We start from the raw sequence: 17,148 nt of genomic DNA on the forward strand, positions 1-17,148 counted from the left end.
GAGTGTACCGGCAGGCAGGAAGGTGGTTTAAAGTGTGTCTACTTCAACGCCAGGAGCATCCGGAATAAGGTGGGTGAACTTGCAGCATGGGTTGGTACCTGGGACTTCGATGTTGTGGCCATTTAGGATACATGGATAGAGCAGGGACAGGAATGGCTGTTGCAGGTTTCGGGGTTTAGATAGTTCAGTAAGCTCAGGGAAGGTGGTAAAAGAGGGGGAGGGGTGGCATGAAAAATGAAAATTTTGAAAATCGCTTATTGTCACAAGTAGGTTTCAATGAAGTTACTGTGAAAAGCCCCTAGTCGCCACATTCCGGCGCCTGTTCAGGGAGGCTGTTACGGGAATTGAACTGTGCTGCTGGCCTGCCTTGGTCTGCTTTCAAAGCCAGTGATTTAGCCCTGTGCTAAACAGCCCTAAATAGCATTGTTAGTCAAGGACAGTATTACAGTGGCAGAAAGGACATTTGATGAGGACTCGTCTACTGAGGTAGTATGGGCTGAGGTTAGAAATAGGAAAGGAGAGGTCACCCTGTTGGGAGTTTTCTATAGGCCTCCGAAAAGTTCCAGAGATGTAGAGGAAAGGATTGCAAAGATGATTCTGGATAGGAGAGAAAGTAATAGGGTAGTTGTTATGGGGGACTTTAACTTTCCAAATATTGACTGGAAACGCTATAGTTCGAGTACTTTAGATGAGTCCAATGTGTGCAGGAGGGTTTCCTGACACAGTATGTGGATAGGGCAACAAGAGGCGAGGCCACATTGGATTTGGTTCTGGATAATGAACCAGGACAGGTGTTAGATTCGGAGGTAGGTGAGCACTTTGGTGATAGTGACCACAATTCGGTTACGTTTACTTTAGCGATGGAAAGGGATAGTTATATACCACAGGGCAAGACTTATAGCTGGGGGAAAGGCAATTATGATGCGATGAGGCAAGACGCATAGGATGGGGAAGGAAACTGCAGGGGATGGGCACAATTGAACTGTGGAGCTTGTTCAAGGAACAGCTACCCGTGTCCTTGATAAGTATATACCTGTCAGGCAGGGAGGAAGTGGTCGAGCGAGGGAACCGTGGTTTACTAAAGTAGTTGAATCACTTGTCAAGAGGAAGGAGGAGGCTTATGTAAAGATGAGACATGAAGGTTCAGTTAGGGCACTCGAGAGTTACAGGTTAGCTAGGAAGGACCTAAAGAGAGAGCTAAGAAGCACCAGGAGGACACATGAGAAGTCTTTGGCAGGTAGGATCAAGGATAACCCTGAAGCTTTCTATAGGTATGTCAGGAATAAAATAATGACTAGGGAAAGAGTAGGGCCAGTCAAGGACAGTAGTGGGAAGTTGTGTGTGGAGTCTGAGGAGATAGGAGAGGTGCTAAATGAATATTTTTCGTCAGTATTCACACAGGAAAAAGACAATATTGTCGAGGAGAATACTGAGATTCAGGCTACTAGACTAGAAGGGCTTGAGGTTCATAAGGAGGATGTGTTAGCAATTCTGGAAAGTGTGAAAATAGATAAGTCCCCTGGGCCGGATGGGATTTATCCTCGGATTTTCTGGGAAGCTAGGGAGGAGATTGCTGAGCCTTTGGCTTTGATCTTTATGTCGTCATTGTCTACAGGAATAGTGCCAGAAGACTGGAGGATAGCAAATGTTGTCCCCTTGTCCATGAAGGGGAGTAGAGACAATCCCGGTAACTATAGGCCAGTGAGCCTTACTTATGTTGTAGGCAAAGTCTTGGAAAGGTTTATACAAGATAGGATTTTAATCATCTAGAAAGGAATAATTTGATTAGGGATAGTCAACACGGTTTTGTGAAGGGTAGGTCGTGCCTCACAAACCTTATTGAGTTCTTTGAGAAGGTGACCAAACAGGTGGACAAGGGTAAAGCAGTTGATGTGGTGTATATGGATTTCAATAAAGCGTTCGATAAGGTTCCCCACGGTCGGCTATTGCAGAAAATACGGAGGCATGGGATTGAGGGTGATTTAGTGGTTTGGATCAGAAATTGGCTAGCTGTAAGAAGACAGAGGGTGGTGGTTGATGGGAATTGTCCAACCTGGAGTTCAGTTACTAGTGGTGGACCACAAGTATCTGTTTTGGGGCCACTGCTGTTTGTCATTTTTATAAATGACCTGGAGGAGGGCGTAGAAGGATGGGTGAGTAAATTTGCAGATGACACTAAAGTCGGTGGAGTTGTGGACAGTGCGGAAGGATGTTGCAGGTTACAGAGGGACATAGATAAGCTGCAGAGCTGGGCTGAGAGGTGGCAAATGGAGTTTAATGCAGAAAAGTGTGAGGTGATTCATTTTGGAAGGACTAACAGGAATACAGAGTACTGGGCTAATGGTAGGGTGGAATAGCAGAGAGATCTCGGTGTCCATGTACATAGATCCCTGAAAGTTGCCACCCAAGTTGATAGGGTTGTTAAGAAGGCGTACGATGTGTTGGCTTTTATTGGTAGAGTGATTGAGTTTCGGAGCCATGAGGTCATGTTGCAGCTGAACAAAACTCTGGTGCGGCTGCATTTGGAGTATTGCGTGCAATTCTAGTCGCCGCATTATAGGAAGGATGTGGAAGCATTGGAAAGGGTGCAGAGGAGATTTACTAGGATGTTGCCTGGTACGGAGGGAAGATCTTATGAGGAAAGGGTGAGGGACTTAAGGCTGTTTTTGTTAGAGTGAAGAAGGTTAACAGGTGACTTAATTGAGGCATACAATATGATCAGAGGATTAGATAGGGTGAGAGCCTTTTTCCTCGGATGGTGATGGCTAGCACGAGGGGACATAGCTTTAAATTGAGGGGAGATAGATATAGGACAGATGTCAGAGGTAGGTTCTTTACTCAGAGAGTAGTAAGGGCGTGGAATGCCCTGCCTGCAACAGTAGTGGACTCGCCAACATTAAGGGCATTTAAATGGTCATTGGATAAACATATGGATGATAAGAGAATAGTGTAGATGGGCTTTAGATTGGTTTCACAGGTCGGCGCAACATCGAGGGCCAAAGGGCCTGTACTGCGCTGCAATGTTCTATGTTCTATGTTGTGATTTCGACATACCTCAAATTAAATTGGAAAATGAGGATGTTCTTAAAAATTGGGATAAATTGTTGAGTTACCTTCCAGAGGAAAAACGAACTGACCTGAAAAAGTTATTGATATCACATGGGCAAGTTTGTGGAGATAAATTGGGAAGTGCTAAAATGGCTATACATGATGTAGATATGGGAAATGCTGTTCCAATCAAACAACATCCATACAGACTTAACCTTTTAAAATTGGCACAGGTTAACAAAGAGATTGAAAGTATGCTTAAAAATGACATAATTGAAGTGGGTTGCAGCCAATGGAGCTCACCCATAGTGATGGTACCAAAACCAGATGGTATCCAACGGTTGTGTGTAGACTATAGAAAGGTTAATGCAGTTACAAGAACGGACGCTTATCCTATCCCACGTTTGGAGGATTACATTGAGAAAGTGGAACAATCAGTTTTTATTTCCAAATTGGATTTACTTAAAGGTTACTGGCAGGTACCTTTATCCGAACGGGCGAAGGAGATTTCAGCTTTTGTGACTCCAGATGGTATATACCAATTCAAAGTTATGCCATTTGGCATGGAAAATGCACCAGCCACATTTCAACGGTTAACTAACAAAGTTGTTTCAGGATTACCCAATTGTGCGGTATACATCGACGATCTGGTAATTTTCAGCCAGACATGGACTGAACATTTGAAACATCTGATGGACATATTCGATCGACGTCTGGAGGCGGGTTTGGTGATAAACCTAGCCAAAAGTGAATTTGGAAAAACCGAATCACTTTCCTTGAGGAGTTTTCGATACCCTCGAGACAAAGGGAAATAATGCGATTTCTTGGCACGAGTGGATTTGATTGAACATTTTTGCAAAGGTTTTGTAGTGTGATTGCTCCACTGATGGACTTGCTTGAGAAACGTCGAAAATTTCAATGGACAGCGGACATTCGTCAGGCATTTCACTGCCTGAAAGCTGTGATAACCAATGCGCATGTGTTGGAGAATTACAAGGGACTCTATGATCAGATTGAACTAAAGTATCTGACTTTAAAGAGAAATGCTGAGGCGTAGAGAATTGGACAGATCATGTAGAGACTTTCCTGTTCAAAGAGACTGTCAATTGAGACGGATTTCAGTTGGAGGAAGAAGAACGGAAAAAATGGACTATTTTTTTATACTTGTTTGCGTGTGTTTTTTGAAACAAACAAGTTTATTTACTGTGTGCATTTCTTAAAGGATAGTGCAAAGGTGAAAAATGAAACCATCTTGAAGTTGACGTTTTGTTTTTTTTCCTTGGGGAGAGGTGTCATGTGAGAGTACCTTTAAGAAATGGGTGTCTAAGAAATGTACCTTTAAGAAATGGAGCTGCTCATGCTACTGGAGTGATGTCGGAGTGTGGGTGGAGCTGAGCTCCACTTCTGCTTTTTGGTTTCAGTTTGAGAAAGCTTGGGTGTGTCTGTGAGCTGCACTGCTGTTGATCTCCACCATGAAGGACTATATCTTAATCATTTGGTGAATTCTGAAGAATTATAAATGTTTTCAGTCTTGAATGTAAACCCTAATGTGCTCCTGTTTGAAGGTTTGTTAAGTCTTTTGGATGTTAAAAGGACAGCATACAGATTACTTAGTGTTGTATTCTTTGGGGGGTGTATTTGATTTACTGGTTGCTAAGATATTCACTGTTTGTTTTAAAAAGGTTAACTTGAGTTCATAGAATAAACATTGTTTTGTTTTTAAAACCCACTGGTCCATTTTCTGCTATCCCATACCTGTAGAGTGAGCCGTGTGCTCCCCGTACCACAATCTATTAAAGGTTGTGGGTCAGGTGAACTCCATAATACACTTTGGGATTCTCTAAACCCTGACCCATAACAATCGGATAGTGTTCCCTTTTTATATTCGCATTTAAATCTTTAGGATCCATACATATTCGAAGATCATTGATTCTTTTTTTTACACACACCATCGAATTGACCCAATCTGTCGGCTCTTCAATCTTTTTATAATGCCATGATGTGTCACCTTGTCTAATTTTCCCTTTAGACGGTCACGCAAAGGTGCTGGAACTCTTCTCGTAGCATGTATCACCGGTTGAGCATCCTTTTTTAATTGAATCTTGTAAGTGTAAGGTAAAACACCAAAACCCTGGAATATTTCTGCAAAAGCCTGCACAATGGACTCCACTCATCCACTGTGTGTGCTCAGTGCACAGTCAGTGCGATACACTCTTCTCACCAGTCCAAGTGCTTCACACGCTTTGTCGTCCAGCAACTATCGCAAAGTTGTGCACTTTATTTTTTACTTGTACATCCAATTCACACATTCCGAATGTGTACTTTTTCTGACTGTTATAGTCCTTCAACAATACTGGTGTATTTAATATTCTTAGTTTTAATTGCATAGTCTTGATATCACTGATGCTTATGGGGTTTCCTTTGCTCTTGTATCTAACTTCACAGCGATAAGCGATCGATTTATCAACAAAGAAACTGTCCATTTGTCCTTTGTCACGATTCCAGTATCAGATTTATCAATTTTTGTTCTTTTAGGTGACTTTTTTTCTTTTTGTCTGTGTTTTCCCTGCCTTCATCCGAGACTACCTCTGCCACCTGGCCCCAGCTAACCCATCAGCTGGATGGGCACGCTCCAGCACAACCAGTGCCATCTTTTTGGCTGGGATGAGTGTGTGTGGGGATTGTAATGTGTCTGTGCGGCTGCAGCTTGTCAGCCTCCCGAGTGTCAATCACGGACCCGGCGAATCACGCACCGTTTTTCATTGGAATCAATTGTGTTCCATGCGGTACGGGTACTAGCCCCTCAACGGTAGCTGAATCAGTCCAGGTGCAGTGCGGACTTTTCTGCCGTGACGCCACCCGAGCGGTGTTGGCCTGGGTGGCACGGATTATCGGCGCCAACTCTTGCTGCTGCATGTGGTTGGACTCCTCCAACTGCACCTGAAGGTGTTGGATGCTCGCCAACAACCCCTCATGTAGTCCCAGGCTCTGCGATTCCATCTCCACGATCGATGGGACTGTCCGTTCCAGAAGCCCAAAACCCATCTGGATGGCAGCTAGTCTCTGGGGTCAGCCCGCCCTCTGACCGTTCGCCCCCTTGGGTATTCCTACCTCCATCTGCTGTACCGAAGCAGCTGTGTGGTGCGCACCAGAGAATGCTCCAGGAGCCTCTTCACTAAAGTGCCCAACCGAGGTGAGTGTCTCTGGGATGGTAGAGAGTGTTGGAGACAGCAAGACACAAGAGAAGACACATGATTAGATCGGGGGGTGGTGGGTGCTGTGGGGTCAGAGTGGTATGGGGTGGGATTGACACACGTGCCATGGGGAACCTCAACGAAGTGGGGTCTCACTTCCTCCCTCATGGCCGAACTCCACCTTGGTGACCTTCCTTTCCTCTGGGCCACTGACCACTACAATGGGATCTCTGCTTAGTCACAGTGAGGGGCCGCAGGTCCGGCGGTCCCCCTCCTGTCTTCTCCCGCTCCCGGAGGTTGTGCGCGGCCTTCTCCTGAGGTGGATGGGGGGGCGGGGGGGTGTGGAACAGAAAACGACAGTGTTAGACAGTCTGATGTATGCATCCCAGGGGTGGGGAGCTGATGGCCTTGGTGGCCAGGGCACAAGGCCATAGCGGCAGGCATGGGTCCATGTGGTGCAGGGTGGGGATATGGCCTGGTGATAGGGGGGGTGGTTACGGATGTGTGGGAGGGGGGTTGGTGCCAGGAGCACAGTGCTGTCTACTCACCCTGGCCACCCTGAGGAAGTTGTGCAGTTACCTCCGGCACTGCTGGCCGGTCCAGATGGTGTTCCCCACGACGCTGACTGCCTCTGCCACCTGCGCCCAATCACGGCGAATGGTGGCAGCTGGCAGCTTCCTTCCCGGTCGGGGGTGTTGGACCATCCACCTCTCCTCCACCATGTCAAGGAGGATCCCCAGCTCTGCGTCCGCGAACCTTGGGGCTCCTCTCCTTGCTGCTATCTTGTTGGCTGGGATGGTGTGTGTGGGGAATGCAGTGTGCATAGACGGCTGCAGCTTGTCAGCCTCCTGTCAGTATCAATCGCGAAACCGGTGAATCCGGCACCGTTTCTCATTTAAATCGATTGTGTTCCACGTTGCGCAGCTGCTAGCCCCTTCACAGTAGCGGAATTGGTCCAGGTGCGGCGGCAGTTTTGCTGTCGTGAAAGTCTACGGATTCTGTGTTGGCGTCAACACTTAGTCTCAGAAACGGAGAATCCGCCCCCTAACATTTTTTTCAGAAACCGTGGAGGAAAGATACTGAACAAAATCACAGAAGTCTGCTGATGAATTTTCAACACAAAGAACAAAATATTTATTAAACAAGAAAATTAAACTATATTACACCAGCCACAAAGGTTGGAAAGATCACAATACCAACACAAGAAGATGATTCAGATGCCTTTACCCCAGCAGTGACTTTACCGACACATAAGAACATAAGAACTAGGAGCAGGAGTAGGCCATCTGGCCCCTCGAGCCTGCTCCACCATTCAATGAGATCATGGCTGATCTTTTGTGGACTCAGCTCCACTTTCTGGCCCGAACACCATAACCCTTAAGCATAAAGCATTGAATACCACTGGCCTGCCACAAAGACTTCTCACTTAAGATTGGCGCAGTTGCACATAGTTTTCTTCCTGTGAATTCCTAAGCATTCATTTGATGCTTCTCACCCAACACGTATCTCTCCCCGAGACTCTCAGAGAGCCACACTCTACACTCACTGGCTGGGATTTTCTGCTCCCTAATTGCGTCTGGTGGGTTCGGCAATGAGAGCGGAAAATCATGTGAGTACAGCCAAATAACATTTCCCGTCAATGTGAATGTGTGACGCGATTGTCCACCACCCCCTGTCAGTAACAGGACACATTTCACTGACGTTGAATGTTGGGAACGTCATTTGAATTAATTTGCATATCATGGTGAGAACTTTACGCCGGAATCAGTTACCCCACCCCATCGGAAACGCTATCCACATTATGTGAGGGCACAACAATGTAAAGCTTGATTGGTCACCCAGGTGAGTAGACCTCCCATGGGAGCTCAGGTGAGTGCATTGTTCAGGAGAGTGCTGGGGGCAGTGCCAGGGGCAGTGCCAGAGGGCAGTGCTAGAGGTGAGGCTGGGGTGGGATGGGGCAGGGGGGAGATCCAGGGTTAGCTCCTTAGCCTTTAAAAATGGTGTCCAGATCCTCGAGTGACGAACTTGTTGTTGGTCAAAGGTCATCCCATAAGCGATACATTGTGTGTCTCACTCCTTGCTGTTGTTCCTAAGTTTGCGACTACACAGTGGAGAAAGCTGCCCATTGCTGTTGGCAGCCTCAATGCTGCTTTTCCCGCAGCTTTTCGTGCCTTTCCCAATATCCAGGAAAATAAAGCCCTCTGTTTCTTCACCTGCAGAGCAAAATAAATGAGTTCCCTGAATTCAGTCTTCCATTAGCACCTCTGTTAAACTGATCACTTTACTGAGTCTCATAACTGATTACTCAATTAACTGCTGGCTCACGAGCTTGTATGTTTTCTTCTCAGGGAGCTTCTCATTCACACTGAACACCCTCTCTCTCCTCCTGTTTTTCCCGTGTCGGTGTCACTGGGTCACTACCCCTAGGCAACAGTGTTTTCCTATTTTTTCCTTTTTTAAAGAACTTTCAACCCCTTTTAACCATCTCTTAACTGCAGGGGTTTTAAAACTTCATTAAAAATGTATATATACAGGCCAACCTGAAAGATTTGACTTTCAGTCAGGAGTCTATCTAAACTCCCAGGCACCAAGTTCACCAAACAACCTAAATTTCACTGAAACCATTTAACCTTTCTTAACACACCAATATAGAACATAGAACATAGAACATTACAGCGCAGTACAGGCCCTTCGGCCCTCGATGTTGCGCCGACCTGTGAAACCAATCTAAAGCCCATCTACACTATTCCCTTATCGTCCATATGTCTATCCAATGACCATTTGAATGCCCTTAGTGTTGGCGAGTCCACTACTGTTGCAGGCAGGGCATTCCATATGCACATAATATATATAATTTTTATTCAACTTAAAAGCTACACATTGTTCATACCACTATTATATGGAGAGAAAGGTTATGGGAGGACAGGAGGCAGTGAAATCAGAGGAGAAATCACAGAGGATGGGAAGTCATTCAGTGAATAGGCTGGTCAGCAAGGAGGGTATCTTTGTGACGAACCCATGGTTCTTTGCGGGGGGGGAGAAAAACAGAAAATACATTTCATAGGGGAGGCCAAGGATGTGAAACAAGATGAGAATCCGAGAGTGCCAGAGGAGCAGAGAGTACACAAAGGTTTGATTTAATGATAAGGACCACATCATTACTGGGACAGTTTGCAGGAGATCATTAATTAAGGGTATCAACAAGAGAGAAGATTTCATTAAAAGCAAAATGTCTGCATGGACTAAGCTTTTGTCCAGGTCATGATATGAGGTACATGCCCCTTTAAGGGAAGCATATCTTAAATTGCTGTCAATCATTACCACCTCAACAGGAAGTGTTGTATTAATTCCATGACTTCTATTCCGTCTCCAAGCAGGAGCAGCCAAGGTCAGATGTGTATACTCAGCCTGCTAGTTAACATTGTTTGTATATAGTCGTATTTTCAAATAAAGAACACAAATTATTCTGCTACCGATCCTGTTGTATGATTGGTATATTTATGTCAAAGAGCAGAGCATAACAATGACCTCAGTTAAATTCTCCATATTAATGTTATGGATGGCAAGAGCCTTGCCTGCAAGTGAACAAACATCCTACAAAGGCAGGAAGGGGAGGGAGAAAGGATTACTTCAAAGGGGTTTCTAATTTATGGCTTTTTCTTGCAAGGCAGCTCAGGAGATTAAAGGATCAGTGATGGTGTAGATAGGAAATTGGTTAACAGACTGAGAGCAGAGGATTGTAGTGAATGGTTGTGTTCCAGACTGGCTGGAATTTTATAATGTGTTAGTACTTAGCCACGCCTCTTTGTGATATATATTAATGCCCTGGTCTAGGGTATACAAGACATAATTTCAAAGTTTGCAGGCAAAATAAGACTTAGAAATGTAGTGTACAATAAAGAGAATGAGTAACAGAGTTCAGGAGGCCATTGATTGGTGAAATAAGCTGACATATGGCAGATGCCATTTAACACTGTGAGTGATGCATGTTGTGAGGAAGAATGATGAGAGGCAACTTAAACTAAATGGTGTAATTTTAAGGGGTTATAGAAACAGAGAGACCCAGAGATGTATATTGGAAAAATCATTTAAGGTTGCAGGACTAGTAAGAAGACTGGAAAAGAAGCATGGAGGGATCCTTGGCTTTATAAATAGAGTAAAGTCACCATAGTCCCAGATGACCATGGGCTGCTTTCCCCTTTGAGTGGGGAGAGCTGACTGTTGGCGATTTAACCTGAGGGTCACCACACCTCAGGCAAGGGCGAGATTGAGAAGACGGGGTCTTCATGAATAACCTCAGCTGGTACGGAAATTGAACCCACGCTGTTGGCCTTGCTCCGTATCATGAACCAGCCAACTTAAAAGCAAAGGGGCTATGCTACACCTTAACAAGTCACTGGTTGGACCCCCGCTGTAGCTAATTCTGGGCACAACGCTTCAGGAAGGTTGCTGAGGCATTGGGACAGGGATGAGGGATTTCAGTTATGTGGAGAGGCTGGGAAGCTGCAATTGTTATCATTACAGCACAGAAAGTTGGGGAGATTTGATGGAGCTGTCCAAAATTTGAGGGGTTTTAATGGAATGAATAAGAAGAAACTGTTTCCAATAGCAGACAGACCAGTAACCAGAGGGTTCAGATTTAAGGGAAAACAAGCAAAGACATTTTTTTTCCACATAGAGATGTCCTGGTCAGGAATGCACTATGGAGAAAGTTCAAAGTATTAAGACTAGTTGGGTGGCTATTTCAAGAGTCAATACAGGGAATATAGGCTGAATAGTTTTCTGTTCTGTACCATTCTATGATTATATAAAGAAATAGTTACCAATTTCATCAACCGGCATTTATTTTTAAAATGACTTGTTCATTTTGTCCCAGCATAGTCCGTTAAATATGTTTGTTTGAAAACTGGGGGATAACTGTGTAAATATTTAGGGAAATTTCTTGATCCGGTTAATCTGAGGGACTTGCGACAATCTCCCAGCATAACTCTGGGATTGTGCATAACGGACTTTCCGGGCATTTTGCTTTCTTTTTTAAAAAAGTCTGTACTTTAACAATTGAAACAACCTGCAAATTCTCTCGTGGTTTGCTTCTTTAAGTCAATGTTTTCTAAAGATGACAGTTTTTATTGGTCTGGAGCAATGTTTATAAGTCAGTAAAATATAAGTGAGGAAAGATACTGTAAACCATGGAGTCAGTAAATCACTGCAAATAAATATTAAAACTGCCCTAAATGCAAATAATAGAAAACAAGAACAGACAGTTTTGACATTAAAGCAAAAAATATGCACATTTTTTGAGCTTTATTGTATGGCTCTCTTGAAGTATTTTGTGAACCAATTTAACATTTATTTCACTGAGCTAAAAAATTGGTCATGGAGAGTAACTTATTCATTACTACTTTTCATGGTTGGCAAACTTATGAAACTTCAAGAATTTATTGTTGATCGAGACAGTAAAAGAGGTCTTGTGGTGTAGTTGATAGTGTCCCTGCTTCTGATAAGGGGCTGGTTTAGCGCAGTGGGTTAAACAGCTGGCTTGGAATGCAGAAGAAGGCCAGCAGCGCAGGTTCAATTCCTGTACTGGCCTCCCTGAACAGGGGCTTTTCACAGTAACTTCATTGAAGCCTACTTGTGACAATAAGCTATTATTATTATACAGACGCTGTTGGTTCAAGCCCCACTCCAGGGCTTGATAGCCAAAAACAGTGTGTTCATAACCTGGCCAAACAGGTTGAGTATCAATCTTTAAATCCTTCCAAAATGCCTATGGTAGATGGTAAGAGCAGACAGTCTCCTAGCCAGCCAGGGCCTACAGAAGGCAACAATAAACTACTGGAGTGCCTTGCCAAGCATAATCATGGACCAAAAGATAGAAACCCATGATTTCCAATGAGTCTTAGGACGTGGTTTCTGAGTGAGAGGGAGTCATTAAAATCGACTCAATACAGCAATAATAGCTTGAATTAGTATAGCACCTTTAACATAAGATAATGTCCTAAGTTGTGTTGCGATGGTGAGGAGAAACTCTATTTTTTCATTATCGGCCAGGTCTTTAAGTTCGGCTGCCTCCAGGTAGAATTCAAACGTTTGCCGGAATCGCTGCCAGTTTTCGCGGAGATCGCCGTGGCACCGGAGCGGCTGCGGAATCGGGAGCCCGTACATCTTGCCTGGGTATTACTGGTTGTCACTGTACGCTGAGGTATGGCTATCTGGATTTAAGCAGTTCACGACTGGTACCATGTTTTGTTATGTTTCCTTTGTAACATAAGTGGCTTCCTTGTGTTGCATTTGTCAAGGAAGGTCGAGGTGTGTAAATAACTTCAACTCATTTATTTACACTATGTACACTTTTATAACTTGAGTTCGACACTACTGCTAATCCTATTGTAGCTACCTAAACTGACTAACCAGCTGCTGTCTTCCACGTGGTGGGTGTGATAATGAATCAACCCTGTGCCTCTCCTCACTGACTGTCGCCACTGGCTGAAGGGGGCTAATCATGTGTGTGGTGTCCTTTATGTATGGGTTGGTGTAATGCCCCCCTGTGGTTGTGTCACCTCCTTGTGTATCGTGAATTTCCGTTGGTCGAGTGTGTGTGTGTGATGTTTCTGGTGCTCCCTCTAGTGTCTGTCTAGCTTACATGTATTTACAGTGATGCACATCACCACAAGTTGGTTTGCAGATGTATAACCAACCAAAAATCACATTGAGTCAAAGGAGAAAATATTAGGAGCAGTAATTAAAACCTTGTTCAAAGACATGGAATGGAATTTTATTCTCCTTGAAGGTGTGGGAAGGAGGCCCCTATTACATCCAGGATCGAGGCTTGAGGACAGCCTTCTGCCCCAGAAGCTAATTAAGGCTCTTATTCGACTGGAGGAATGATGACCCAAACCTGTCCTAAATACTAACCCCACCTACCTGTCGTGTTAGGTGTTCCGATACACAAACGAACCAACACGGTTGTAGATGGTACAACTCTGTTTTATTATTCTGTACAATAACAACTGTTAACTTCGGGCTGTGGTTCGTACTTCACCAGCTAACCTGTGGACCCAGCCCTAGCACTATCTTAGAGAGGCACTCAGCACATTGGTGTATGTCTGAGTGGCACGCTGTGAGCTCTGTACTCTGAGCTATCTCCTGGTAGAATGAGCGGGAACTGTGGTGTTCCCTGTTTTATAGTGCGTGTGCGTGTGATTGGCTGTGATGTTGTGTGTGTGTTGATTGGTCCGTCGACCTGTCCATCAGTGTGTGTGTGTGATTGCACCATGATATGTTAATATGGATATCATGGCATCCCCCCTTTTCACAAGGATATGTGCCTACATGGTAATAAATATTGGTGTGTACTGAGTGCGGCTGGGTATGTGTGTGCAATATTTACAACATGTACATGAGGCTAAACTATATACATAGGAAGGTGTCAGGTGTAACAGAGCAACGAGGTTGTACCACAAACAAAACAAGTGCAATCATCAAATATCGAAAGAGGACTCCTGGAACGACAAAAAGAGAAACACGTTAACATTGTTGCACAACAATTCAGTGAGTCCAATGTGCAAACAGGCTCATAAGTCCAGTCTATTAGGTGGGCGACAAATTCGGGTTGACCGCCTCAAGGGTGGGTCAGGATTCACCGGCTGAGGAATGGGCCTGGCCACGGGCGATAGAGGAATAGGCAGAGTGGCAGGAAGCTCCACGAAGTCGACATCAGGGACAACAGGAGGGCATGGCACCGGTGTATGATCACATAGCGAGCGCGGAAGCAGCCGAAGGGCCCGCCGATTACGGCGGCGAATGGAGCCATCAGGCATGCGAACCAGGAACGAGCGGGGAGCCACGCAGCGGAGAACCTCGGCAGTTGCCGACCAGCAACCCTCTGGTAGGTGTATGTGGACGTTGTCTCCAGGCGCCAGGGCAGGAAGACCAGTTGCCCGAGTGTCATGTGCCACCTTCTGCTGAGCACGCTGCTGTCGCATCCTTTGCAGTACTGGAGCATGGTCGGGTTTAGGAACATGAAGGACGGCACAGTGGTCCGGAGGGCGTGACCCATCAACAGCTGGGCTGGTGAGAGGCCTGTGGACAGTGGGTCCGAGCGATAGGCCAGCAGGGCTAAATAGAAGTCAGATCCGGCATCAGCAGCCTTGCAGAGGAGCCGCTTCACGATATGGACGCCCTTTTCCGCCTTGACATTCGACTGGGGATGCAAAGGGCTGGACGTCACACGTGTGAAGCCGTATGAAGCGGCAAAAGAAGACCATTCTTGGCTTGCAAAACAGGGCCCATTGTCCGACATGACGGTAAGCGGAATGCCATGGCGAGCGAAGGTTTCTTTACATGCTCTGATTACAGCTGATGATGTCAAGTCGTGCAGGTGTATGACCTCCGGATAATTGGAAAAATAGTCAATTATAATGACATAGTCCCTGCCGAGCGCATACAAAAGGTCCACACCCACCTTCGCCCAGGGGGACGTTACCAACTCATGGGGCTGAAGTGTCTCAGGGGGTTGCGCTGGCTGAAACCTTTGGCAGGTGGGACAGTTGAGCACCATGTTGGCGATGTCGTCGCTGATGCCCGGCCAATACACAGCTTCTTGGGCCCTCCGCCTGCACTTTTCAACCCTGAGATGGCCTTCGTTCAATTGTTCGAGGACAAGCCGGTGCATGCTGTGTGGGATCACAATCCAGTCCAACTTTAGGAGGACACCATCAATGACGGCCAAGTCGTCCCGGACATTGTAGAATTGTGGGCACTGCCCCTTAAGCCACCCTTCCGTCATGTGGTGCATCACACGTTGTAGAAGGGGGTCAGCCGCAGTCTCACGGCGAATGTGGGCCAGACTTGCATCAGTAGCCGGCAGATTGGCCGATGTGAAGGCTACTTGCGCGTCGACCTGACAAACGAACACCCCCCGATTCGGGCGGTGTGTCCACTGCTCTGGACAGGGCATCCGCGATGATGAGGTCCTTTCCCAGGGTGTAGACAAGTTGGAAGCTTGAGCAGAATTCGCTGGAGGCGAGGGGTCCAATTTCGTTGAGGTCCTTTTGTATGATGGCGACCAGGGGGCGATGGTCGGTCTCCACGGTGAACTGCGGAAGACCATACGCATAGTCGTGGAATTTATCGATGCCGGTTAACAAACCCAGGCACTCCTTTGTGGGCGTCATGGCCCGCGAGGCATAGGCGACCGGGGCCCATGATGCAGTGTCGTCCCGTTGCAGGAGTACCGCCCCAATGCCGGACTGGCTGGCATCAGTCGAGATCTTTGTGTCTCGAGTAGTGTCAAAGAACGGCAATACCTGGGCGGTGGTGAGCTTGATCTTGAGCTCCTCCCATTCCTTCTGGTGTGCAGGCAGCCACTGGAATTCCATAGTCATCTTTACCAGGTGGCGAAGAGTCGTTGTGTGCGAGGCAAGGTTGGGAATAAGCTTCCCCAGGAAGTTGACCATCCCGAGCACTGCCTTCTTGTCTGCCGGCTGCGGCATGGCTGCAAAAGCTGCCACTTTGTCGGCATCCGGACGCACCCTTGACCGGGATATGTGGTCCCCCAGAAACTTTAGCTCAGTTTGGCCAAAAGAACACTTGGCTCGGTTGAGGCGCATGCCGTGATCTCATATCCGAGCAAAGACACGCTGGAGACGACTGATGTGCTCCTGTGGTGTGGTGGATCAGATGATGACGTCGTCAACATAGACGCACACCCCTTCGATGCCCTCCATCATCTGTTCCATGATGCGATGAAACACCTCGGATGCCGAGATGATGCCAAACGGCATCCTATTGTAGCAGTATCTGCCAAAGGGAGTGTTGAAAGTGCACAGCTTCCTGCTGGACTGATCCAGCTGAATCTGCCAAAAACCCTTTGAGGCATCAAGCTTGGTAAAAATTTTAGCCCGGGCCATTTCGCTCGTGATTTTTTCCCGTTTGGGTATGGGGTAGTGTTCCCTCATGATGTTATTGTTCAGGTCTTTCGGGTCAATGCAGATGCGGAGCTCGCCAGAGGGCTTTTTTACGCACACCATGGAGCTGACCCATGGCATAGGCTCCGTGACCCGGGAAAGCACTCCTTGGTCCTGCAGATCCTGCAGCTGCTGCTTGAGGCGGTCCTTGAGTGGTGCTGGGACTCTACGAGGTGTGTGAATGACCGGGGTGGCGTCCGGTTTGAGCCGTATTCTGTAAGTGTAGGGCAGTGTTCCCATGCCCTCGAAAACCTCCTGGTTGTGGGCGAGGAGCGAGTGGAGCTGTGTGTGTACCCGCTGAACGAGGTTGAGGATCTTGCACGCCTGTGCGCCTAGGAGAGAGTCCTTCGAGGATCCAACTACCTCAAAAGACAGTGTGGCTGTGTATGAATTGTGTGCAACCTCGAGCTGGCAGGACCCCATGGCCGGGATGACAGCTGGCCATGTTGACAGTGGGATGGCCGAATCGGTGGTTTGACCTTCAAGGTGTGGAAGGCTGACCATGCAATGAGATTGGTGGAGGCACCAGTGCCTAAGCGGAATGTGATTGGTGATCGGTTGACCATTTGGGTGGCACACCATCCATCGCCCGGATTAACGCTGTGCACTGGCATCAGCTGGTGGGTCCTACTTGGGGACATCCGATGTCTGACTATTACTGCAACGCGGAAGGGTTCCCGGTCGTCGGTATCACCGGTCTGTACGTCGTCAGGGTATGACTCGGTGTATTGAGGCTGAATGGCCCGCAAGTTCCTGCGAGGCAGGCGGAATTACGGAGCGTTGGCAGGTTGAGCTGCTCGACAGCAGGCAGCGCAGTGGCCCATCTTGCCACAGCGGAGGCATTGTCGGGTTTTGGCTGGACATTGCTGCTTTAAGTGTGCGGATCCACAGTTGCCGCACGTCGTGATGTCATGGCGTTCGTTGCGCCACCGCGCATG

At 46.8% G+C, this 17,148-nt stretch overlaps 1 long non-coding RNA gene across 1 annotated transcript in view; it reads right to left on the minus strand.

The window, feature by feature from the left end:
* Positions 1-7,403: 7,403 nt before the first annotated feature.
* The window catches only part of LOC140427286 (uncharacterized), a 29,427-nt gene continuing 19,682 nt past the window's right edge, over positions 7,404-17,148 (minus strand). Inside the window, exon 3 of the long non-coding RNA XR_011948439.1 lies at positions 7,404-8,455. This is a non-coding gene — a long non-coding RNA (uncharacterized lncRNA). The remainder of the gene's footprint in view (positions 8,456-17,148) is intronic.

The sequence above is a fragment of the Scyliorhinus torazame genome, chromosome 7, assembly GCF_047496885.1.
Source record: "Scyliorhinus torazame isolate Kashiwa2021f chromosome 7, sScyTor2.1, whole genome shotgun sequence".
NCBI classification, from domain to species: Eukaryota; Metazoa; Chordata; class Chondrichthyes; order Carcharhiniformes; family Scyliorhinidae; genus Scyliorhinus; species Scyliorhinus torazame.